The sequence below is a fragment of the Amblyomma mixtum genome, chromosome 1 (genome assembly GCF_055824585.1).
Source record: "Amblyomma mixtum isolate Tamu chromosome 1, ASM5582458v1, whole genome shotgun sequence".
Classification (NCBI taxonomy): Eukaryota; Metazoa; Arthropoda; class Arachnida; order Ixodida; family Ixodidae; genus Amblyomma; species Amblyomma mixtum.
Window position 1 is genome coordinate 247,455,710 of NC_143012.1, and position 25,356 is coordinate 247,481,065.

Genomic DNA, 25,356 nt, shown 5'->3' on the forward strand with positions numbered 1-25,356 from the left:
TTCTGCTTTCGGGGGTATTTATGTTTACAAGTAACCTAACCTTGAAAGTGTTCATCAGCGCCACCCACGTTCATAAGCGGCGGACGTAGAACGTCCTGAGTTACCGCAGGTGTGACGTAGAACGTCATCGAACGGAGAGGGTGGAAGCTGCGTGAGAACCCTCTTATGCTTCCTAAGGCGTCAAGGCTGCCAGAATCGAGGCCCTCGCTAAGCAATTAAGCAAACAAGGGAAGGGGATGAGGCGCTCGTTATAAATATGACAGAAGCCAACAGCCACAGAAACCAAGGGGCACAGGGGATTTTTTATGTTATTTATTTTGTGCTGGTGATCAATTTAGAATATTACTGAATATGTTACCGTTTAAAGATAACTAATTAGAAAAGCAGAAGAAAAAACAACCACCTCCCGCCGGTGGGATCCGAACCCACGACCTCCGAATTACGCGTCCGGTGCTCTACCTCTGAGCTACGGCGACGGCTGTCGATTCTTCTGCTTTCGGGGGTATTTATGTTTACAAGTAACCTAACCTTGAAAGTGTTCATCAGCGCCACCCACGTTCATAAGCGGCGGACGTAGAACGTCCTGAGTTACCGCAGGTGTGACGTAGAACGTCATCGAACGGAGAGGGTGGAAGCTGCGTGAGAACCCTCTTATGCTTCCTAAGGCGTCAAGGCTGCCAGAATCGAGGCCCTCGCTAAGCAATTAACCAAACAAGGGAAGGGGATGAGGCGCTCGTTATAAATATGACAGAAGCCAACAGCCACAGAAACCAAGGGGCACAGGGGATTTTTTAATGTTATTTATTTTGTGGTGTTGATCAATTTAGAATATTACTGAATATTTTACCGTTTAAAGATAACAAATTAGAAAAGCAGAAGAAAAAACAACCACCTGCCGCCGGTGGGATCCGAACCCACGACCTCCGAATTACGCGTCCGGTGCTCTACCTCTGAGCTACGGCGACGGCTGTCGATTCTTCTGCTTTCGGGGGTATTTATGTTTACAAGTAACCTAACCTTGAAAGTGTTCATCAGCGCCACCCACGTTCATAAGCGGCGGACGTAGAACGTCCTGAGTTACCGCAGGTGTGACGTAGAACGTCATCGAACGGAGAGGGTGGAAGCTGCGTGAGAACCCTCTTATGCTTCCTAAGGCGTCAATGCTGCCAGAATCGAGGCCCTCGCTAAGCAATTAAGCAAACAAGGGAAGGGGATGAGGCGCTCGTTATAAATATGACAGAAGCCAACAGCCACAGAAACCAAGGGGCACAGGGGATTTTTTTATGTTATTTATTTTGTGGTGTTGATCAATTTAGAATATTACTGAATATGTTACCGTTTAAAGATAACTAATTAGAAAAGCAGAAGAAAAAACAACCACCTGCCGCCGGTGGGATCCGAACCCACGACCTCCGAATTACGCGTCCGGTGCTCTACCTCTGAGCTACGGCGACGGCTGTCGATTCTTCTGCTTTCGGGGGTATTTATGTTTACAAGTAACCTAACCTTGAAAGTGTTCATCAGCGCCACCCACGTTCATAAGCGGCGGACGTAGAACGTCCTGAGTTACCGCAGGTGTGACGTAGAACGTCATCGAACGGAGAGGGTGGAAGCTGCGTGAGAACCCTCTTATGCTTCCTAAGGCGTCAAGGCTGCCAGAATCGAGGCCCTCGCTAAGCAATTAAGCAAACAAGGGAAGGGGATGAGGCGCTCGTTATAAATATGACAGAAGCCAACAGCCACAGAAACCAAGGGGCACAGGGGATTTTTTTATGTTATTTATTTTTTGGTGTTGATCAATTTAGAATATTACTGAATATGTTACCGTTTAAAGATAACTAATTAGAAAAGCAGAAGAAAAAACAACCACCTGCCGCCGGTGGGATCCGAACCCACGACCTCCGAATTACGCGTCCGGTGCTCTACCTCTGAGCTACGGCGACGGCTGTCGATTCTTCTGCTTTCGGGGGTATTTATGTTTACAAGTAACCTAACCTTGAAAGTGTTCATCAGCGCCACCCACGTTCATAAGCGGCGGACGTAGAACGTCCTGAGTTACCGCAGGTGTGACGTAGAACGTCATCGAACGGAGAGGGTGGAAGCTGCGTGAGAACCCTCTTATGCTTCCTAAGGCGTCAAGGCTGCCAGAATCGAGGCCCTCGCTAAGCAATTAAGCAAACAAGGGAAGGGGATGAGGCGCTCGTTATAAATATGACAGAAGCCAACAGCCACAGAAACCAAGGGGCACAGGGGATTTTTTTATGTTATTTATTTTGTGGTGTTGATCAATTTAGAATATTACTGAATATGTTACCGTTTAAAGATAACTAATTAGAAAAGCAGAAGAAAAAACAACCACCTGCCGCCGGTGGGATCCGAACCCACGACCTCCGAATTACGCGTCCGGTGCTCTACCTCTGAGCTACGGCGACGGCTGTCGATTCTTCTGCTTTCGGGGGTATTTATGTTTACAAGTAACCTAACCTTGAAAGTGTTCATCAGCGCCACCCACGTTCATAAGCGGCGGACGTAGAACGTCCTGAGTTACCGCAGGTGTGACGTAGAACGTCATCGAACGGAGAGGGTGGAAGCTGCGTGAGAACCCTCTTATGCTTCCTAAGGCGTCAAGGCTGCCAGAATCGAGGCCCTCGCTAAGCAATTAAGCAAACAAGGGAAGGGGATGAGGCGCTCGTTATAAACATGACAGAAGCCAACAGCCACAGAAACCAAGGGGCACAGGGGATTTTTTTAATGTTATTTATTTTGTGGTGTTGATCAATTTAGAATATTACTGAATATGTTACCGTTTAAAGATAACTAATTAGAAAAGCAGAAGAAAAAACAACCACCTGCCGCCGGTGGGATCCGAACCCACGATCTCCGAATTATGCGTCCGGTGCTCTACCTCTGAGCTACGGCGACGGCTGTCGATTCTTCTGCTTTCGGGGGTATTTATGTTTACAAGTAACCTAACCTTGAAAGTGTTCATCAGCGCCACCCACGTTCATAAGCGGCGGACGTAGAACGTCCTGAGTTACCGCAGGTGTGACGTAGAACGTCATCGAACGGAGAGGGTGGAAGCTGCGTGAGAACCCTCTTATGCTTCCTAAGGCGTCAAGGCTGCCAGAATCGAGGCCCTCGCTAAGCAATTAAGCAAACAAGGGAAGGGGATGAGGCGCTCGTTATAAACATGACAGAAGCCAACAGCCACAGAAACCAAGGGGCACAGGGGATTTTTTTATGTTATTTATTTTGTGGTGTTGATCAATTTAGAATATTACTGAATATTTTACCGTTTAAAGATAACTAATTAGAAAAGCAGAAGAAAAAACAACCACCTGCCGCCGGTGGGATCCGAACCCACGACCTCCGAATTACGCGTCCGGTGCTCTACCTCTGAGCTACGGCGACGGCTGTCGATTCTTCTGCTTTCGGGGGTATTTATGTTTACAAGTAACCTAACCTTGAAAGTGTTCATCAGCGCCACCCACGTTCATAAGCGGCGGACGTAGAACGTCCTGAGTTACCGCAGGTGTGACGTAGAACGTCATCGAACGGAGAGGGTGGAAGCTGCGTGAGAACCCTCTTATGCTTCCTAAGGCGTCAAGGCTGCCAGAATCGAGGCCCTCGCTAAGCAATTAACCAAACAAGGGAAGGGGATGAGGCGCTCGTTATAAATATGACAGAAGCCAACAGCCACAGAAACCAAGGGGCACAGGGGATTTTTTAATGTTATTTATTTTGTGGTGTTGATCAATTTAGAATATTACTGAATATTTTACCGTTTAAAGATAACAAATTAGAAAAGCAGAAGAAAAAACAACCACCTGCCGCCGGTGGGATCCGAACCCACGACCTCCGAATTACGCGTCCGGTGCTCTACCTCTGAGCTACGGCGACGGCTGTCGATTCTTCTGCTTTCGGGGGTATTTATGTTTACAAGTAACCTAACCTTGAAAGTGTTCATCAGCGCCACCCACGTTCATAAGCGGCGGACGTAGAACGTCCTGAGTTACCGCAGGTGTGACGTAGAACGTCATCGAACGGAGAGGGTGGAAGCTGCGTGAGAACCCTCTTATGCTTCCTAAGGCGTCAAGGCTGCCAGAATCGAGGCCCTCGCTAAGCAATTAAGCAAACAAGGGAAGGGGATGAGGCGCTCGTTATAAATATGACAGAAGCCAACAGCCACAGAAACCAAGGGGCACAGGGGATTTTTTTATGTTATTTATTTTGTGGTGTTGATCAATTTAGAATATTACTGAATATGTTACCGTTTAAAGATAACTAATTAGAAAAGCAGAAGAAAAAACAACCACCTGCCGCCGGTGGGATCCGAACCCACGACCTCCGAATTACGCGTCCGGTGCTCTACCTCTGAGCTACGGCGACGGCTGTCGATTCTTCTGCTTTCGGGGGTATTTATGTTTACAAGTAACCTAACCTTGAAAGTGTTCATCAGCGCCACCCACGTTCATAAGCGGCGGACGTAGAACGTCCTGAGTTACCGCAGGTGTGACGTAGAACGTCATCGAACGGAGAGGGTGGAAGCTGCGTGAGAACCCTCTTATGCTTCCTAAGGCGTCAAGGCTGCCAGAATCGAGGTCCTCGCTAAGCAATTAAGCAAACAAGGGAAGGGGATGAGGCGCTCGTTATAAATATGACAGAAGCCAACAGCCACAGAAACCAAGGGGCACAGGGGATTTTTTTATGTTATTTATTTTGTGGTGTTGATCAATTTAGAATATTACTGAATATGTTACCGTTTAAAGATAACTAATTAGAAAAGCAGAAGAAAAAACAACCACCTGCCGCCGGTGGGATCCGAACCCACGACCTCCGAATTACGCGTCCGGTGCTCTACCTCTGAGCTACGGCGACGGCTGTCGATTCTTCTGCTTTCGGGGGTATTTATGTTTACAAGTAACCTAACCTTGAAAGTGTTCATCAGCGCCACCCACGTTCATAAGCGGCGGACGTAGAACGTCCTGAGTTACCGCAGGTGTGACGTAGAACGTCATCGAACGGAGAGGGTGGAAGCTGCGTGAGAACCCTCTTATGCTTCCTAAGGCGTCAAGGCTGCCAGAATCGAGGCCCTCGCTAAGCAATTAAGCAAACAAGGGAAGGGGATGAGGCGCTCGTTATAAATATGACAGAAGCCAACAGCCACAGAAACCAAGGGGCACAGGGGATTTTTTTATGTTATTTATTTTGTGCTGGTGATCAATTTAGAATATTACTGAATATGTTACCGTTTAAAGATAACTAATTAGAAAAGCAGAAGAAAAAACAACCACCTGCCGCCGGTGGGATCCGAACCCACGACCTCCGAATTACGCGTCCGGTGCTCTACCTCTGAGCTACGGCGACGGCTGTCGATTCTTCTGCTTTCGGGGGTATTTATGTTTACAAGTAACCTAACCTTGAAAGTGTTCATCAGCGCCACCCACGTTCATAAGCGGCGGACGTAGAACGTCCTGAGTTACCGCAGGTGTGACGTAGAACGTCATCGAACGGAGAGGGTGGAAGCTCCGTGAGAACCCTCTTATGCTTCCTAAGGCGTCAAGGCTGCCAGAATCGAGGCCCTCGCTAAGCAATTAAGCAAACAAGGGAAGGGGATGAGGCGCTCGTTATAAACATGACAGAAGCCAACAGCCACAGAAACCAAGGGGCACAGGGGATTTTTTTAATGTTATTTATTTTGTGGTGTTGATCAATTTAGAATATTACTGAATATGTTACCGTTTAAAGATAACTAATTAGAAAAGCAGAAGAAAAAACAACCACCTGCCGCCGGTGGGATCCGAACCCACGATCTCCGAATTATGCGTCCGGTGCTCTACCTCTGAGCTACGGCGACGGCTGTCGATTCTTCTGCTTTCGGGGGTATTTATGTTTACAAGTAACCTAACCTTGAAAGTGTTCATCAGCGCCACCCACGTTCATAAGCGGCGGACGTAGAACGTCCTGAGTTACCGCAGGTGTGACGTAGAACGTCATCGAACGGAGAGGGTGGAAGCTGCGTGAGAACCCTCTTATGCTTCCTAAGGCGTCAAGGCTGCCAGAATCGAGGCCCTCGCTAAGCAATTAAGCAAACAAGGGAAGGGGATGAGGCGCTCGTTATAAACATGACAGAAGCCAACAGCCACAGAAACCAAGGGGCACAGGGGATTTTTTTATGTTATTTATTTTGTGGTGTTGATCAATTTAGAATATTACTGAATATTTTACCGTTTAAAGATAACTAATTAGAAAAGCAGAAGAAAAAACAACCACCTGCCGCCGGTGGGATCCGAACCCACGACCTCCGAATTACGCGTCCGGTGCTCTACCTCTGAGCTACGGCGACGGCTGTCGATTCTTCTGCTTTCGGGGGTATTTATGTTTACAAGTAACCTAACCTTGAAAGTGTTGATCAGCGCCACCCACGTTCATAAGCGGCGGACGTAGAACGTCCTGAGTTACCGCAGGTGTGACGTAGAACGTCATCGAACGGAGAGGGTGGAAGCTGCGTGAGAACCCTCTTATGCTTCCTAAGGCGTCAAGGCTGCCAGAATCGAGGCCCTCGCTAAGCAATTAAGCAAACAAGGGAAGGGGATGAGGCGCTCGTTATAAATATGACAGAAGCCAACAGCCACAGAAACCAAGGGGCACAGGGGATTTTTTTATGTTATTTATTTTGTGGTGTTGATCAATTTAGAATATTACTGAATATGTTACCGTTTAAAGATAACTAATTAGAAAAGCAGAAGAAAAAACAATCACCTGCCGCCGGTGGGATCCGAACCCACGACCTCCGAATTACGCGTCCGGTGCTCTACCTCTGAGCTACGGCGACGGCTGTCGATTCTTCTGCTTTCGGGGGTATTTATGTTTACAAGTAACCTAACCTTGAAAGTGTTCATCAGCGCCACCCACGTTCATAAGCGGCGGACGTAGAACGTCCAGAGTTACCGCAGGTGTGACGTAGAACGTCATCGAACAGAGAGGGTGGAAGCTGCGTGAGAACCCTCTTATGCTTCCTAAGGCGTCAAGGCTGCCAGAATCGAGGCCCTCGCTAAGCAATTAAGCAAACAAGGGAAGGGGATGAGGCGCTCGTTATAAATATGACAGAAGCGAACAGCCACAGAAACCAAGGGGCACAGGGGATTTTTTTATGTTATTTATTTTGTGGTGTTGATCAATTTAGAATATTACTGAATATGTTACCGTTTAAAGATAACTAATTAGAAAAGCAGAAGAAAAAACAACCACCTGCCGCCGGTGGGATCCGAACCCACGACCTCCGAATTACTCGTCCGGTGCTCTACCTCTGAGCTACGGCGACGGCTGTCGATTCTTCTGCTTTCGGGGGTATTTATGTTTACAAGTAACCTAACCTTGAAAGTGTTCATCAGCGCCACCCACGTTCATAAGCGGCGGACGTAGAACGTCCTGAGTTACCGCAGGTGTGACGTAGAACGTCATCGAACGGAGAGGGTGGAAGCTGCGTGAGAACCCTCTTATGCTTCCTAAGGCGTCAAGGCTGCCAGAATCGAGGCCCTCGCTAAGCAATTAAGCAAACAAGGGAAGGGGATGAGGCGCTCGTTATAAATATGACAGAAGCCAACAGCCACAGAAACCAAGGGGCACAGGGGATTTTTTTATGTTATTTATTTTGTGGTGTTGATCAATTTAGAATATTACTGAATATGTTACTGTTTAAAGATAACTAATTAGAAAAGCAGAAGAAAAAACAACCACCTGCCGCCGGTGGGATCCGAACCCACGACCTCCGAATTACGCGTCCGGTGCTCTACCTCTGAGCTACGGCGACGGCTGTCGATTCTTCTGCTTTCGGGGGTATTTATGTTTACAAGTAACCTAACCTTGAAAGTGTTCATCAGCGCCACCCACGTTCGTAAGCGGCGGACGTAGAACGTCCTGAGTTACCGCAGGTGTGGCGTAGAACGTCATCGAACGGAGAGGGTGGAAGCTGCGTGAGAACCCTCTTATGCTGCCTAAGGCGTCAAGGCTGCCAGAATCGAGGCCCTCGCTAAGCAATTAAGCAAACAAGGGAAGGGGATGAGGCGCTCGTTATAAATATGACAGAAGCCAACAGCCACAGAAACCAAGGGGCACAGGGGATTTTTTTATGTTATTTATTTTGTGGTGTTGATCACTTTAGAATATTACTGAATATGTTACCGTTTAAAGATAACTAATTAGAAAAGCAGAAGAAAAAACAACCACCTGCCGCCGGTGGGATCCGAACCCACGACCTCCGAATTACGCGTCCGGTGCTCTACCTCTGAGCTACGGCGACGGCTGTCGATTCTTCTGCTTTCGGGGGTATTTATGTTTACAAGTAACCTAACCTTGAAAGTGTTCATCAGCGCCACCCAGGTTCTTAAGCGGCGGACGTAGAACGTCCTGAGTTACCGCAGGTGTGACGTAGAACGTCATCGAACGCAGAGGGTGGAAGCTGCGTGAGAACCCTCTTATGCTTCCTAAGGCGTCAAGGCTGCCAGAAGCGAGGCCCTCGCTAAGCAATTAAGCAAACAAGGGAAGGGGATGAGGCGCTCGTTATAAATATGACAGAAGCCAACAGCCACAGAAACCAAGGGGCACAGGGGATTTTTTTATGTTATTTATTTTGTGGTGTTGATCAATTTAGAATATTACTGAATATGTTACCGTTTAAAGATAACTAATTAGAAAAGCAGAAGAAAAAACAACCACCTGCCGCCGGTGGGATCCGAACCCACGACCTCCGAATTACGCGTCCGGTGCTCTACCTCTGAGCTACGGCGACGGCTGTCGATTCTTCTGCTTTCGGGGGTATTTATGTTTACAAGTAACCTAACCTTGAAAGTGTTCATCAGCGCCACCCACGTTCATAAGCGGCGGACGTAGAACGTCCTGAGTTACCGTAGGTGTGACGTAGAACGTCATCGAACGGAGAGGGTGGAAGCTGCGTGAGAACCCTCTTATGCTTCCTAAGGCGTCAAGGCTGCCAGAATCGAGGCCCTCGCTAAGCAATTAAGCAAACAAGGGAAGGTGATGAGGCGCTCGTTATAAATATGACAGAAGCCAACAGCCACAGAAACCAAGGAGCACAGGGGATTTTTTTATGTTATTTATTTTGTGGTGTTGATCAATTTAGAATATTACTGAATATGTTACCGTTTAAAGATAACTAATTAGAAAAGCAGAAGAAAAAACAACCACCTGCCGCCGGTGGGATCCGAACCCACGACCTCCGAATTACGCGTCCGGTGCTCCACCTCTGAGCTACGGCGACGGCTGTCGATTCTTCTGCTTTCGGGGGTATTTATGTTTACAAGTAACCTAACCTTGAAAGTGTTCATAAGCGCCACCCACGTTCATAAGCGGCGGACGTAGAACGTCCTGAGTTACCGCAGGTGTGACGTAGAACGTCATCGAACGGACAGGGTGGAAGCTGCGTGAGAACCCTCTTATGCTTCCTAAGGCGTCAAGGCTGCCAGAATCGAGGCCCTCGCTAAGCAATTAAGCAAACAAGGGAAGGGGATGAGGCGCTCGTTATAAATATGACAGAAGCCAACAGCCAAAGAAACCAAGGGGCACAGGGGATTTTTTTATGTTATTTATTTTGTGGTGTTGATCAATTTAGAATATTACTGAATATGTTACCGTTTAAAGATAACTAATTAGAAAAGCAGAAGAAAAAACAACCACCTGCCGCCGGTGGGATCCGAACCCACGACCTCCGAATTACGCGTCCGGTGCTCTACCTCTGAGCTACGGCGACGGCTGTCGATTCTTCTGCTTTCGGGGGTATTTATGTTTACAAGTAACCTAACCTTGAAAGTGTTCATCAGCGCCACCCACATTCATAAGCGGCGGACGTAGAACGTCCTGAGTTACCGCAGGTGTGACGTAGAACGTCATCGAACGGAGAGGGTGGAAGCTGCGTGAGAACCCTCTTATGCTTCCTAAGGCGTCAAGGCTGCCAGAATCGAGGCCCTCGCTAAGCAATTAAGCAAACAAGAGAAGGGGATGAGGCGCTCGTTATAAATATGACAGAAGCCAACAGCCACAGAAACCAAGGGGCACAGGGGATTTTTTTTTATGTTATTTATTTGGTGGTGTTGATCAATTTAGAATATTACTGAATATGTTACCGTTTAAAGAGTTTAAAGATAACTAATTAGAAAAGCAGAAGAAAAAACAACCACCTGCCGCCGGTGGCATCCGACCCCACGACCTCCGAATTACGCGTCCGGTGCTCTACCTCTGAGCTACGGCGACGGCTCTCGATTCTTCTGCTTTCGGGGGTATTTATGTTTACAAGTAACCTAACCTTGAAAGTGTTCATCAGCGCCACCCACGTTCATAAGCGGCGGACGTAGAACGTCCTGAGTTACCGCAGGTGTGACGTAGAACGTCATCGAACGGAGAGGGTGGAAGCTGCGTGAGAACCCTCTTATGCTTCCTAAGGCGTCAAGGCTGCCAGAATCGAGGCCCTCGCTAAGCAATTAAGCAAACAAGGGAAGGGGATGAGGCGCTCGTTATAAATATGACAGAAGCCAACAGCCACAGAAACCAAGGGGCACAGGGGATTTTTTATGTTATTTATTTTGTGCTGGTGATCAATTTAGAATATTACTGAATATGTTACCGTTTAAAGATAACTAATTAGAAAAGCAGAAGAAAAAACAACCACCTGCCGCCGGTGGGATCCGAACCCACGACCTCCGAATTATGCGTCCGGTGCTCTACCTCTGAGCTACGGCGACGGCTGTCGATTCTTCTGCTTTCGGGGGTATTTATGTTTACAAGTAACCTAACCTTGAAAGTGTTCATCAGCGCCACCCACGTTCATAAGCGGCGGACGTAGAACGTCCTGAGTTAACGCAGGTGTGACGTAGAACGTCATCGAACGGAGAGGGTGGAAGCTGCGTGAGAACCCTCTTATGCTTCCTAAGGCGTCAAGGCTGCCAGAATCGAGGCCCTCGCTAAGCAATTAAGCAAACAAGGGAAGGGGATGAGGCGCTCGTTATAAATATGACAGAAGCCAACAGCCACAGAAACCAAGGGGCACAGGGGATTTTTTTAATGTTATTTATTTTGTGGTGTTGATCAATTTAGAATGTTACTGAATATGTTACCGTTTAAAGATAACTAATTAGAAAAGCAGAAGAAAAAACAACCACCTGCCGCCGGTGGGATCCGAACCCACGACCTCCGAATTACGCGTCCGGTGCTCTACCTCTGAGCTACGGCGACGGCTGTCGATTCTTCTGCTTTCGGGGGTATTTATGTTTACAAGTAACCTAACCTTGAAAGTGTTCATCAGCGCCACCCACGTTCATAAGCGGCGGACGTAGAACGTCCTGAGTTACCGCAGGTGTGACGTAGAACGTCATCGAACGGAGAGGGTGGAAGCTGCGTGAGAACCCTCTTATGCTTCCTAAGGCGTCAAGGCTGCCAGAATCGAGGCCCTCGCTAAGCAATTAACCAAACAAGGGAAGGGGATGAGGCGCTCGTTCTAAATATGACAGAAGCCAACAGCCACAGAAACCAAGGGGCACAGGGGATTTTTTAATGTTATTTATTTTGTGGTGTTGATCAATTTAGAATATTACTGAATATTTTACCGTTTAAAGATAACAAATTAGAAAAGCAGAAGAAAAAACAACCACCTGCCGCCGGTGGGATCCGAACCCACGACCTCCGAATTACGCGTCCGGTGCTCTACCTCTGAGCTACGGCGACGGCTGTCGATTCTTCTGCTTTCGGGGGTATTTATGTTTACAAGTAACCTAACCTTGAAAGTGTTCATCAGCGCCACCCACGTTCATAAGCGGCGGACGTAGAACGTCCTGAGTTACCGCAGGTGTGACGTAGAACGTCATCGAACGGAGAGGGTGGAAGCTGCGTGAGAACCCTCTTATGCTTCCTAAGGCGTCAAGGCTGCCAGAATCGAGGCCCTCGCTAAGCAATTAAGCAAACAAGGGAAGGGGATGAGGCGCTCGTTATAAATATGACAGAAGCCAACAGCCACAGAAACCAAGGGGCACAGGGGATTTTTTTATGTTATTTATTTTGTGGTGTTGATCAATTTAGAATATTACTGAATATGTTACCGTTTAAAGATAACTAATTAGAAAAGCAGAAGAAAAAACAACCACCTGCCGCCGGTGGGATCCGAACCCACGACCTCCGAAATACGCGTCCGGTGCTCTACCTCTGAGCTACGGCGACGGCTGTCGATTCTTCTGCTTTCGGGGGTATTTATGTTTACAAGTAACCTAACCTTGAAAGTGTTCATCAGCGCCACCCACGTTCATAAGCGGCGGACGTAGAACGTCCTGAGTTACCGCAGGTGTGACGTAGAACGTCATCGAACGGAGAGGGTGGAAGCTGCGTGAGAACCCTCTTATGCTTCCTAAGGCGTCAAGGCTGCCAGAATCGAGGCCCTCGCTAAGCAATTAAGCAAACAAGGGAAGGGGATGAGGCGCTCGTTATAAATATGACAGAAGCCAACAGCCACAGAAACCAAGGGGCACAGGGGATTTTTTTATGTTATTTATTTTGTGGTGTTGATCAATTTAGAATATTACTGAATATGTTACCGTTTAAAGATAACTAATTAGAAAAGCAGAAGAAAAAACAACCACCTGCCGCCGGTGGGATCCGAACCCACGACCTCCGAATTACGCGTCCGGTGCTCTACCTCTGAGCTACGGCGACGGCTGTCGATTCTTCTGCTTTCGGGGGTATTTATGTTTACAAGTAACCTAACCTTGAAAGTGTTCATCAGCGCCACCCACGTTCATAAGCGGCGGACGTAGAACGTCCTGAGTTACCGCAGGTGTGACGTAGAACGTCATCGAACGGAGAGGGTGGAAGCTGCGTGAGAACCCTCTTATGCTTCCTAAGGCGTCAAGGCTGCCAGAATCGAGGCCCTCGCTAAGCAATTAAGCAAACAAGGGAAGGGGATGAGGCGCTCGTTATAAATATGACAGAAGCCAACAGCCACAGAAACCAAGGGGCACAGGGGATTTTTTTATGTTATTTATTTTGTGGTGTTGATCAATTTAGAATATTACTGAATATGTTACCGTTTAAAGATAACTAATTAGAAAAGCAGAAGAAAAAACAACCACCTGCCGCCGGTGGGATCCGAACCCACGACCTCCGAATTACGCGTCCGGTGCTCTACCTCTGAGCTACGGCGACGGCTGTCGATTCTTCTGCTTTCGGGGGTATTTATGTTTACAAGTAACCTAACCTTGAAAGTGTTCATCAGCGCCACCCACGTTCATAAGCGGCGGACGTAGAACGTCCTGAGTTACCGCAGGTGTGACGTAGAACGTCATCGAACGGAGAGGGTGGAAGCTGCGTGAGAACCCTCTTATGCTTCCTAAGGCGTCAAGGCTGCCAGAATCGAGGCCCTCGCTAAGCAATTAAGCAAACAAGGGAAGGGGATGAGGCGCTCGTTATAAATATGACAGAAGCCAACAGCCACAGAAACCAAGGGGCACAGGGGATTTTTTTATGTTATTTATTTTGTGCTGGTGATCAATTTAGAATATTACTGAATATGTTACCGTTTAAAGATAACTAATTAGAAAAGCAGAAGAAAAAACAACCACCTGCCGCCGGTGGGATCCGAACCCACGACCTCCGAATTACGCGTCCGGTGCTCTACCTCTGAGCTACGGCGACGGCTGTCGATTCTTCTGCTTTCGGGGGTATTTATGTTTACAAGTAACCTAACCTTGAAAGTGTTCATCAGCGCCACCCACGTTCATAAGCGGCGGACGTAGAACGTCCTGAGTTACCGTAGGTGTGACGTAGAACGTCATCGAACGGAGAGGGTGGAAGCTGCGTGAGAACCCTCTTATGCTTCCTAAGGCGTCAAGGCTGCCAGAATCGAGGCCCTCGCTAAGCAATTAAGCAAACAAGGGAAGGGGATGAGGCGCTCGTTATAAATATGACAGAAGCCAACAGCCAAAGAAACCAAGGGGCACAGGGGATTTTTTTATGTTATTTATTTTGTGGTGTTGATCAATTTAGAATATTACTGAATATGTTACCGTTTAAAGATAACTAATTAGAAAAGCAGAAGAAAAAACAACCACCTGCCGCCGGTGGGATCCGAACCCACGACCTCCGAATTACGCGTCCGGTGCTCTACCTCTGAGCTACGGCGACGGCTGTCGATTCTTCTGCTTTCGGGGGTATTTATGTTTACAAGTAACCTAACCTTGAAAGTGTTCATCAGCGCCACCCACGTTCATAAGCGGCGGACTTAGAACGTCCTGAGTTACCGCAGGTGTGACGTAGAACGTCATCGAACGGAGAGGGTGGAAGATGCGTGAGAACCCTCTTATGCTTCCTAAGGCGTCAAGGCTGCCAGAATCGAGGCCCTCGCTAAGCAATTAAGCAAACAAGGGAAGGTGATGAGGCGCTCGTTATAAATATGACAGAAGCCAACAGCCACAGAAACCAAGGAGCACAGGGGATTTTTTTATGTTATTTATTTTGTGGTGTTGATCAATTTAGAATATTACTGAATATGTTACCGTTTAAAGATAACTAATTAGAAAAGCAGAAGAAAAAACAACCACCTGCCGCCGGTGGGATCCGAACCCACGACCTCCGAATTACGCGTCCGGTGCTCCACCTCTGAGCTACGGCGACGGCTGTCGATTCTTCTGCTTTCGGGGGTATTTATGTTTACAAGTAACCTAACCTTGAAAGTGTTCATAAGCGCCACCCACGTTCATAAGCGGCGGACGTAGAACGTCCTGAGTTACCGCAGGTGTGACGTAGAACGTCATCGAACGGACAGGGTGGAAGCTGCGTGAGAACCCTCTTATGCTTCCTAAGGCGTCAAGGCTGCCAGAATCGAGGCCCTCGCTAAGCAATTAAGCAAACAAGGGAAGGGGATGAGGCGCTCGTTATAAATATGACAGAAGCCAACAGCCAAAGAAACCAAGGGGCACAGGGGATTTTTTTATGTTATTTATTTTGTGGTGTTGATCAATTTAGAATATTACTGAATATGTTACCGTTTAAAGATAACTAATTAGAAAAGCAGAAGAAAAAACAACCACCTGCCGCCGGTGGGATCCGAACCCACGACCTCCGAATTACGCGTCCGGTGCTCTACCTCTGAGCTACGGCGACGGCTGTCGATTCTTCTGCTTTCGGGGGTATTTATGTTTACAAGTAACCTAACCTTGAAAGTGTTCATCAGCGCCACCCACATTCATAAGCGGCGGACGTAGAACGTCCTGAGTTACCGCAGGTGTGACGTAGAACGTCATCGAACGGAGAGGGTGGAAGCTGCGTGAGAACCCTCTTATGCTTCCTAAGGCGTCAAGGCTGCCAGAATCGAGGCCCTCGCTAAGCAATTAAGCAAACAAGAGAAGGGGATGAGGCGCTCGTTATAAATATGACAGAAGCCAACAGCCACAGAAACCAAGGGGCACAGGGGATTTTTTTTATGTTATTTATTTGGTGGTGTTGATCAATTTAGAATATTACTGAATATGTTACCGTTTAAAGAGTTTAAAGATAACTAATTAGAAAAGCAGAAGAAAAAACAACCACCTGCCGCCGGTGGCATCCGACCCCACGACCTCCGAATTACGCGTCCGGTGCTCTACCTCTGAGCTACGGCGACGGCTGTCGATTCTTCTGCTTTCGGGGGTATTTATGTTTACAAGTAACCTAACCTTAAAAGTGTTCATCAGCGCCACCCACGTTCATAAGCGGCGGACGTAGAACGTCCTGAGTTACCGCAAGTGTGACGTAGAACGTCATCGAACGGAGAGGGTGGAAGCTGCGTGAGAACCCTCTTATGCTTCCTAAGGCGTCAAGGCTGCCAGAATCGAGGCCCTCGCTAAGCAATTAAGCAAACAAGGGAAGGGAATGAGGCGCTCGTTATAAATATGACAGAAGCCAACAGCCACAGAAACCAAGGGGCACAGGGGATTTTTTTATGTTATTTATTTTGTGGTGTTGATCAATTTAGAATATTACTGAATATGTTACCGTTTAAAGATAACTAATTAGAAAAGCAGAAGAAAAAACAACCACCTGCCGCCGGTGGGATCCGAACCCACGACCTCCGAATTACGCGTCCGGTGCTCTACCTCTGAGCTACGGCGACGGCTGTCGATTCTTCTGCTTTCGGGGGTATTTATGTTTACAAGTAACCTAACCTTGAAAGTGTTCATCAGCGCCACCCACGTTCATAAGCGGCGGACGTAGAACGTCCTGAGTTACCGCAGGTGTGACGTAGAACGTCATCGAACGGAGAGGGTGGAAGCTGCGTGAGAACCCTCTTATGCTTCCTAAGGCGTCAAGGCTGCCAGAATCGAGGCCCTCGCTAAGCAATTAAGCAAACAAGGGAAGGGGATGAGGCTCTCGTTATAAATATGACAGAAGCCAACAGCCACAGAAACCAAGGGGCACAGGGGATTTTTTTATGTTATTTATTTTGTGGTGTTGATCAATTTAGAATATTACTGAATATGTTACCGTTTAAAGATAACTAATTAGAAAAGCAGAAGAAAAAACAACCACCTGCCGCCGGTGGGATCCGAACCCACGACCTCCGAATTACTCGTTCGGTGCTCTACCTCTGAGCTACGGCGACGGCTGTCGATTCTTCTGCTTTCGGGGGTATTTATGTTTACAAGTAACCTAACCTTGAAAGTGTTCATCAGCGCCACCCACGTTCATAAGCGGCGGACGTAGAACGTCCTGAGTTACCGCAGGTGTGACGTAGAACGTCATCGAACGGAGAGGGTGGAAGCTGCGTGAGAACCCTCTTATGCTTCCTAAGGCGTCAAGGCTGCCAGAATCAAGGCCCTCGCTAAGCAATTAAGCAAACAAGGGAAGGGGATGAGGCGCTCGTTATAAATATGACAGAAGCCAACAGCCACAGAAACCAAGGGGCACAGGGGATTTTTTTATGTTATTTATTTTGTGGTGTTGATCAATTTAGAATATTACTGAATATGTTACCGTTTAAAGATAACTAATTAGAAAAGCAGAAGAAAAAACAACCACCTGCCGCCGGTGGGATCCGAACCCACGACCTCCGAATTACGCGTCCGGTGCTCTACCTCTGAGCTACGGCGACGGCTGTCGATTCTTCTGCTTTCGGGGGTATTTATGTTTACAAGTAACCTAACCTTGAAAGTGTTCATCAGCGCCACCCACGTTCGTAAGCGGCGGACGTAGAACGTCCTGAGTTACCGCAGGTGTGACGTAGAACGTCATCGAACGGAGAGGGTGGAAGCTGCGTGAGAACCCTCTTATGCTTCCTAAGGCGTCAAGGCTGCCAGAATCGAGGCCCTCGCTAAGCAATTAAGCAAACAAGGGAAGGGGATGAGGCGCTCGTTATAAATATGACAGAAGCCAACAGCCACAGAAACCAAGGGGCACAGGGGATTTTTTATGTTATTTATTTTGTGCTGGTGATCAATTTAGAATATTACTGAATATGTTACCGTTTAAAGATAACTAATTAGAAAAGCAGAAGAAAAAACAACCACCTGCCGCCGGTGGGATCCGAACCCACGACCTCCGAATTATGCGTCCGGTGCTCTACCTCTGAGCTACGGCGACGGCTGTCGATTCTTCTGCTTTCGGGGGTATTTATGTTTACAAGTAACCTAACCTTGAAAGTGTTCATCAGCGCCACCCACGTTCATAAGCGGCGGACGTAGAACGTCCTGAGTTAACGCAGGTGTGACGTAGAACGTCATCGAACGGAGAGGGTGGAAGCTGCGTGAGAACCCTCTTATGCTTCCTAAGGCGTCAAGGCTGCCAGAATCGAGGCCCTCGCTAAGCAATTAAGCAAACAAGGGAAGGGGATGAGGCGCTCGTTATAAATATGACAGAAGCCAACAGCCACAGAAACCAAGGGGCACAGGGGATTTTTTTAATGTTATTTATTTTGTGGTGTTGATCAATTTAGAATATTACTGAATATGTTACCGTTTAAAGATAACTAATTAGAAAAGCAGAAGAAAAAACAACCACCTGCCGCCGGTGGGATCCGAACCCACGACCTCCGAATTACGCGTCCGGTGCTCTACCTCTGAGCTACGGCGACGGCTGTCGATTCTTCTGCTTTCGGGGGTATTTATGTTTACAAGTAACCTAACCTTGAAAGTGTTCATCAGCGCCACCCACGTTCATAAGCGGCGGACGTAGAACGTCCTGAGTTACCGCAGGTGTGACGTAGAACGTCATCGAACGGAGAGGGTGGAAGCTGCGTGAGAACCCTCTTATGCTTCCTAAGGCGTCAAGGCTGCGAGAATCGAGGCCCTCGCTAAGCAATTAAGCAAACAAGGGAAGGGGATGAGGCGCTCGTTATAAATATGACAGAAGCCAACAGCCACAGAAACCAAGGGGCACAGGGGATTTTTTATGTTATTTATTTTGTGGTGTTGATCAATTTAGAATATTACTGAATATGTTACCGTTTCAAGATAACTAATTAGAAAAGCAGAAGAAAAAACAACCACCTGCCGCCGGTGGGATCCGAACCCACGACCTCCGAATTACGCGTCCGGTGCTCTACCTCTGAGCTACGGCGACGGCTGTCGATTCTTCTGCTTTCGGGGGTATTTATGTTTACAAGTAACCTAACCTTGAAGTGTTCATCAGCGCCACCCACGTTCATAAGCGGCGGACGTAGAACGTCCTGAGTTACCGCAGGTGTGACGTAGAACGTCATCGAACGGAGAGGGTGGAAGCTGCGTGAGAACCCTCTTATGCTTCCTAAGGCGTCAAGGCTGCCAGAATCGAGGCCCTCGCTAAGCAATTAAGCAAACAAGGGAAGGGGATGAGGCGCTCGTTATAAATATGACAGAAGCCAACAGCCACAGAAACCAAGGGGCACAGGGGATTTTTTTATGTTATTTATTTTGTGGTGTTGATCAATTTAGAATATTACTGAATATGTTACCGTTTAAAGATAACTAATTAGAAAAGCAGAAGAAAAAACAATCACCTGCCGCCGGTGGGATCCGAACCCACGACCTCCGAATTACGCGTCCGGTGCTCTACCTCTGAGCTACGGCGACGGCTGTCGATTCTTCTGCTTTCGGGGGTATTTATGTTTACAAGTAACCTAACCTTGAAAGTGTTCATCAGCGCCACCCACGTTCATAAGCGGCGGACGTAGAACGTCCTGAGTTACCGCAGGTGTGACGTAGAACGTCATCGAACAGAAAGGGTGGAAGCTGCGTGAGAACCCTCTTATGCTTCCTAAGGCGTCAAGGCTGCCAGAATCGAGGCCCTCGCTAAGCAATTAAGCAAACAAGGGAAGGGGATGAGGCGCTCGTTATAAATATGACAGAAGCGAACAGCCACAGAAACCAAGGGGCACAGGGGATTTTTTTATGTTATTTATTTTGTGGTGTTGATCAATTTAGAATATTACTGAATATGTTACCGTTTAAAGATAACTAATTAGAAAAGCAGAAGAAAAAAGAACCACCTGCCGCCGGTGGGATCCGAACCCACGACCTCCGAATTACTCGTCCGGTGCTCTACCTCTGAGCTACGGCGACGGCTGTCGATTCTTCTGCTTTCGGGGGTATTTATGTTTACAAGTAACCTAACCTTGAAAGTGTTCATCAGCGCCACCCACGTTCATAAGCGGCGGACGTAGAACGTCCTGAGTTACCGCAGGTGTGACGTAGAACGTCATCGAACGGAGAGGGTGGAAGCTGCGTGAGAACCCTCTTATGCTTCCTAAGGCGTCATGGCTGCCAGAATCGAGGCCCTCGCTAAGCAATTAAGCAAACAAGGGAAGGGGATGAGGCGCTCGTTATAAATATGACAGAAGCCAACAGCCACAGAAACCAAGGGGCACAGGGGATTTGTTTATGTCATTTATTTTGTGGTGTTGATCACTTTAGAATATTACTGAATATGTTACCGTTTAAAGATAACTAACTAGAAAAGCAGAAGAAAAAACAACCACCTGCCGCCGGTGGGATCCGAACCCACGACCTCCGAATTACGCGTCCGGTGCTCTACCTCTGAGCTACGGCGACGGCTGTCGATTCTTCTGCTTTCGGGGGTATTTATGTTTACAAGTAACCTAACCTTGAAAGTGTTCATCAGCGCCACCCAGGTTCATAAGCGGCGGACGTAGAACGTCCTGAGTTACCGCAGGTGTGACGTAGAACGTCATCGAACGGAGAGAGTGGAAGCTGCGTGAGAACCCTCTTATGCTTCCTAAGGCGTCAAGGCTGCCAGAATCGAGGCCCTCGCTAAGCAATTAAGCAAACAAGGGAAGGGGATGAGGCGCTCGTTATAAATATGACAGAAGCCAAAAGCCAAAGAAACCAAGGGGCACAGGGGATTTTTTTATGTTATTTATTTTGTGGTGTTGATCAATTTAGAATATTACTGAATATGTTACCGTTTAAAGATAACTAATTAGAAAAGCAGAAGAAAAAACAACCACCTGCCGCCGGTGGGATCCGAACCCACGACCTCCGAATTACGCGTCCGGTGCTCTACCTCTGAGCTACGGCGACGGCTGTCGATTCTTCTGCTTTCGGGGGTATTTATGTTTACAAGTAACCTAACCTTGAAAGTGTTCATCAGCGCCACCCACGTTCATAAGCGGCGGACTTAGAACGTCCTGAGTTACCGCAGGTGTGACGTAGAACGTCATCGAACGGAGAGGGTGGAAGATGCGTGAGAACCCTCTTATGCTTCCTAAGGCGTCAAGGCTGCCAGAATCGAGGCCCTCGCTAAGCAATTAAGCAAACAAGGGAAGGTGATGAGGCGCTCGTTATAAATATGACAGAAGCCAACAGCCACAGAAACCAAGAAGCACAGGGGATTTTTTTATGTTATTTATTTTGTGGTGTTGATCAATTTAGAATATTACTGAATATGTTACCGTTTAAAGATAACTAATTAGAAAAGCAGAAGAAAAAACAACCACCTGCCGCCGGTGGGATCCCAACCCACGACCTCCGAATTACGCGTCCGGTGCTCTACCTCTGAGCTACGGCGACGGCTGTCGATTCTTCTGCTTTCGGGGGTATTTATGTTTACAAGTAACCTAACCTTGAAAGTGTTCATAAGCGCCACCCACGTTCATAAGCGGCGGACGTAGAACGTCCTGAGTTACCGCAGGTGTGACGTAGAACGTCATCGAACGGAGAGGGTGGAAGCTGCGTGAGAACCCTCTTATGCTTCCTAAGGCGTCAAGGCTGCCAGAATCGAGGCCCTCGCTGAGCAATTAAGCAAACAAAGGAAGGGGATGAGGCGCTCGTTATAAATATGACAGAAGCCAACAGCCAAAGAAACCAAGGGGCACAGGGGATTTTTTTATGTTATTTATTTTGTGGTGTTGATCAATTTAGAATATTACTGAATATGTTACCGTTTAAAGATAACTAATTAGAAAAGCAGAAGAAAAAACAACCACCTGCCGCCGGTGGGATCCGAACCCACGACCTCCGAATTACGCGTCCGGTGCTCTACCTCTGAGCTACGGCGACGGCTGTCGATTCTTCTGCTTTCGGGGGTATTTATGTTTACAAGTAACCTAACCTTGAAAGTGTTCATCAGCGCCACCCACGTTCATAAGCGGCGGACGTAGAACGTCCTGAGTTACCGCAGGTGTGACGTAGAACGTCATCGAACGGAGAGGGTGGAAGCTGCGTGATAACCCTCTTATGCTTCCTAAGGCGTCAAGGCTGCCAGAATCGAGGCCCTCGCTAAGCAGTTAAGCAAACAAGGGAAGGGGATGAGGCGCTCGTTATAAATATGACAGAAGCCAACAGCCACAGAAACCAAGGGGCACAGGGGATTTTTTTTATGTTATTTATTTTGTGGTGTTGATCAATTTAGAATATTACTGAATATGTTACCGTTTAAAGAGTTTAAAGATAACTAATTAGAAAAGCAGAAGAAAAAACAACCACCTGCCGCCGGTGGCATCCGACCCCACGACCTCCGAATTACGCGTCCGGTGCTCTACCTCTGAGCTACGGCGACGGCTGTCGATTCTTCTGCTTTCGGGGGTATTTATGTTTACAAGTAACCTAACCTTGAAAGTGTTCATCAGCGCCACCCACGTTCATAAGCGGCGGACGTAGAACGTCCTGAGTTACCGCAAGTGTGACGTAGAACGTCATCGAACGGAGAGGGTGGAAGCTGCGTGAGAACCCTCTTATGCTTCCTAAGGCGTCAAGGCTGCCAGAATCGAGGCCCTCGCTAAGCAATTAAGCAAACAAGGGAAGGGAATGAGGCGCTCGTTATAAATATGACAGAAGCCAACAGCCACAGAAACCAAGGGGCACAGGGGATTTTTTTATGTTATTTATTTTGTGGTGTTGATCAATTTAGAATATTACTGAATATGTTACCGTTTAAAGATAACTAATTAGAAAAGCAGAAGAAAAAACAACCACCTGCCGCCGGTGGGATCCGAACCCACGACCTCCGAATTACGCGTCCGGTGCTCTACCTCTGAGCTACGGCGACGGCTGTCGATTCTTCTGCTTTCGGGGGTATTTATGTTTACAAGTAACCTAACCTTGAAAGTGTTCATCAGCGCCACCCACGTTCATAAGCGGCGGACGTAGAACGTCCTGAGTTACCGCTGGTGTGACGTAGAACGTCATCGAACGGAGAGGGTGGAAGCTGCGTGAGAACCCTCTTATGCTTCCTAAGGCGTCAAGGCTGCCAGAATCGAGGCCCTCGCTAAGCAATTAAGCAAACAAGGGAAGGGGATGAGGCTCTCGTTATAAATATGACAGAAGCCAACAGCCACAGAAACCAAGGGGCACAGGGGATTTTTTTATGTTATTTATTTTGTGGTGTTGATCAATTTAGAATATTACTGAATATGTTACCGTTTAAAGATAACTAATTAGAAAAGCAGAAGAAAAAACAACCACCTGCCACCGGTGGGATCCGAACCCACGACCTCCGAATTACGCGTCCGGTGCTCTACCTCTGAGCTACGGCGACGGCTGTCGATTCTTCTGCTTTCGGGGGTATTTATGTTTACAAGTAACCTAACCTTGAAAGTGTTCATCAGCGCCACCCACGTTCATAAGCGGCGGACGTAGAACGTCCTGAGTTACCGCAGGTGTGACGTAGAACGTCATCGAACGGAGAGGGTGGAAGCTGCGTGAGAACCCTCTTATGCTTCCTAAGGCGTCAAGGCTGCCAGAATCGAGGCCCTCGCTAAGCAATTAAGCAAACAAGGGAAGGGGATGAGGCGCTCGTTATAAATATGACAGAAGCCAACAGCCACAGAAACCAAGGGGCACAGGGGATTTTTTTATGTTATTTATTTTGTGGTGTTGATCAATTTAGAATATTACTGAATATGTTACCGTTTAAAGATAACTAATTAGAAAAGCAGAAGAAAAAACAGCCACATGCCGCCGGTGGGATCCGAACCCACGACCTCCGAATTACGCGTCCGGTGCTCTACCTCTGAGCTACGGCGACGGCTGTCGATTCTTCTGCTTTCGGGGGTATTTATGTTTACAAGTAACCTAACCTTGAAAGTGTTCATCAGCGCCACCCACGTTCATAAGCGGCGGACGTAGAACGTCCTGAGTTACCGCAGGTGTGACGTAGAACGTCATCGAACGGAGAGGGTGGAAGCTGCGTGAGAACCCTCTTATGCTTCCTAAGGCGTCAAGGCTGCCAGAATCGAGGCCCTCGCTAAGCAATTAAGCAAACAAGGGAAGGGGATGAGGCGCTCGTTATAAATATGACAGAAGCCAACAGCCAAAGAAACCAAGGGGCACAGGGGATTTTTTTATGTTATTTATTTTGTGGTGTTGATCAATTTAGAATATTACTGAATATGTTACCGTTTAAAGATAACTAATTAGAAAAGCAGAAGAAAAAACAACCACCTGCCGCCGGTGGGATCCGAACCCACGACCTCCGAAATACGCGTCCGGTGCTCTACCTCTGAGCTACGGCGACGGCTGTCGATTCTTCTGCTTTCGGGGGTATTTATGTTTACAAGTAACCTAACCTTGAAAGTGTTCATCAGCGCCACCCACGTTCATAAGCTGCGGACGTAGAACGTCCTGAGTTACCGCAGGTGTGACGTAGAACGTCATCGAACGGAGAGGGTGGAAGCTGCGTGAGAACCCTCTTATGCTTCCTAAGGCGTCAAGGCTGCCAGAATCGAGGCCCTCACTAAGCAATTAAGCAAACAAGGGAAGGGGATGAGGCGCTCGTTATAAATATGACAGAAGCCAACAGCCACAGAAACCAAGGGGCACAGGGGATTTTTTTATGTTATTTATTTTGTGGTGTTGATCAATTTAGAATATTACTGAATATGTTACCGTTTAAAGATAACTAATTAGAAAAGCAGAAGAAAAAACAACCACCTGCCGCCGGTGGGATCCGAACCCACGACCTCCGAATTACGCGTCCGGTGCTCTACCTCTGAGCTACGGCGACGGCTGTCGATTCTTCTGCTTTCGGGGGTATTTATGTTTACAAGTAACCTAACCTTGAAAGTGTTCATCAGCGCCACCCACGTTCGTAAGCGGCGGACGTAGAACGTCCTGAGTTACCGCAGGTGTGACGTAGAACGTCATCGAACGGAGAGGGTGGAAGCTGCGTGAGAACCCTCTTATGCTTCCTAAGGCGTCAAGGCTGCCAGAATCGAGGCCCTCGCTAAGCAATTAAGCAAACAAGGGAAGGGGATGAGGCGCTCGTTATAAATATGACAGAAGCCAACAGCCAAAGAAACCAAGGGGCACAGGGGATTTTTTTATGTTATTTATTTTGTGGTGTTGATCAATTTAGAATATTACTGAATATGTTACCGTTTAAAGATAACTAATTAGAAAAGCAGAAGAAAAAACAACCACCTGCCGCCGGTGGGATCCGAACCCACGACCTCCGAAATACGCGTCCGGTGCTCTACCTCTGAGCTACGGCGACGGCTGTCGATTCTTCTGCTTTCGGGGGTATTTATGTTTACAAGTAACCTAACCTTGAAAGTGTTCATCAGCGCCACCCACGTTCATAAGCTGCGGACGTAGAACGTCCTGAGTTACCGCAGGTGTGACGTAGAACGTCATCGAACGGAGAGGGTGGAAGCTGCGTGAGAACCCTCTTATGCTTCCTAAGGCGTCAAGGCTGCCAGAATCGAGGCCCTCACTAAGCAATTAAGCAAACAAGGGAAGGGGATGAGGCGCTCGTTATAAATATGACAGAAGCCAACAGCCACAGAAACCAAGGGGCACAGGGGATTTTTTTATGTTATTTATTTTGTGGTGTTGATCAATTTAGAATATTACTGAATATGTTACCGTTTAAAGATAACTAATTAGAAAAGCA

At 47.6% G+C, this 25,356-nt stretch overlaps 5 non-coding genes across 5 annotated transcripts; all 5 read right to left on the reverse strand.

The window, feature by feature from the left end:
- Positions 1–7,252: 7,252 nt before the first annotated feature.
- On the reverse strand, positions 7,253–7,324 carry TRNAT-AGU (transfer RNA threonine (anticodon AGU)). Its single transcript has one exon. It is a non-coding gene; the product is annotated as a tRNA-Thr (tRNA).
- A 3,361-nt stretch (positions 7,325–10,685) lies between these two features.
- Positions 10,686–10,757, reverse strand: TRNAM-CAU (transfer RNA methionine (anticodon CAU)). Its single transcript has one exon. It is a non-coding gene; the product is annotated as a tRNA-Met (tRNA).
- A 5,807-nt stretch (positions 10,758–16,564) lies between these two features.
- On the reverse strand, positions 16,565–16,636 carry TRNAT-AGU (transfer RNA threonine (anticodon AGU)). The gene has a single exon. It is a non-coding gene; the product is annotated as a tRNA-Thr (tRNA).
- A 905-nt stretch (positions 16,637–17,541) lies between these two features.
- Positions 17,542–17,613, reverse strand: TRNAM-CAU (transfer RNA methionine (anticodon CAU)). The gene has a single exon. It is a non-coding gene; the product is annotated as a tRNA-Met (tRNA).
- A 1,883-nt stretch (positions 17,614–19,496) lies between these two features.
- Positions 19,497–19,568, reverse strand: TRNAT-AGU (transfer RNA threonine (anticodon AGU)). Its single transcript has one exon. It is a non-coding gene; the product is annotated as a tRNA-Thr (tRNA).
- Between the last annotated feature and the right edge of the window lie 5,788 nt (positions 19,569–25,356).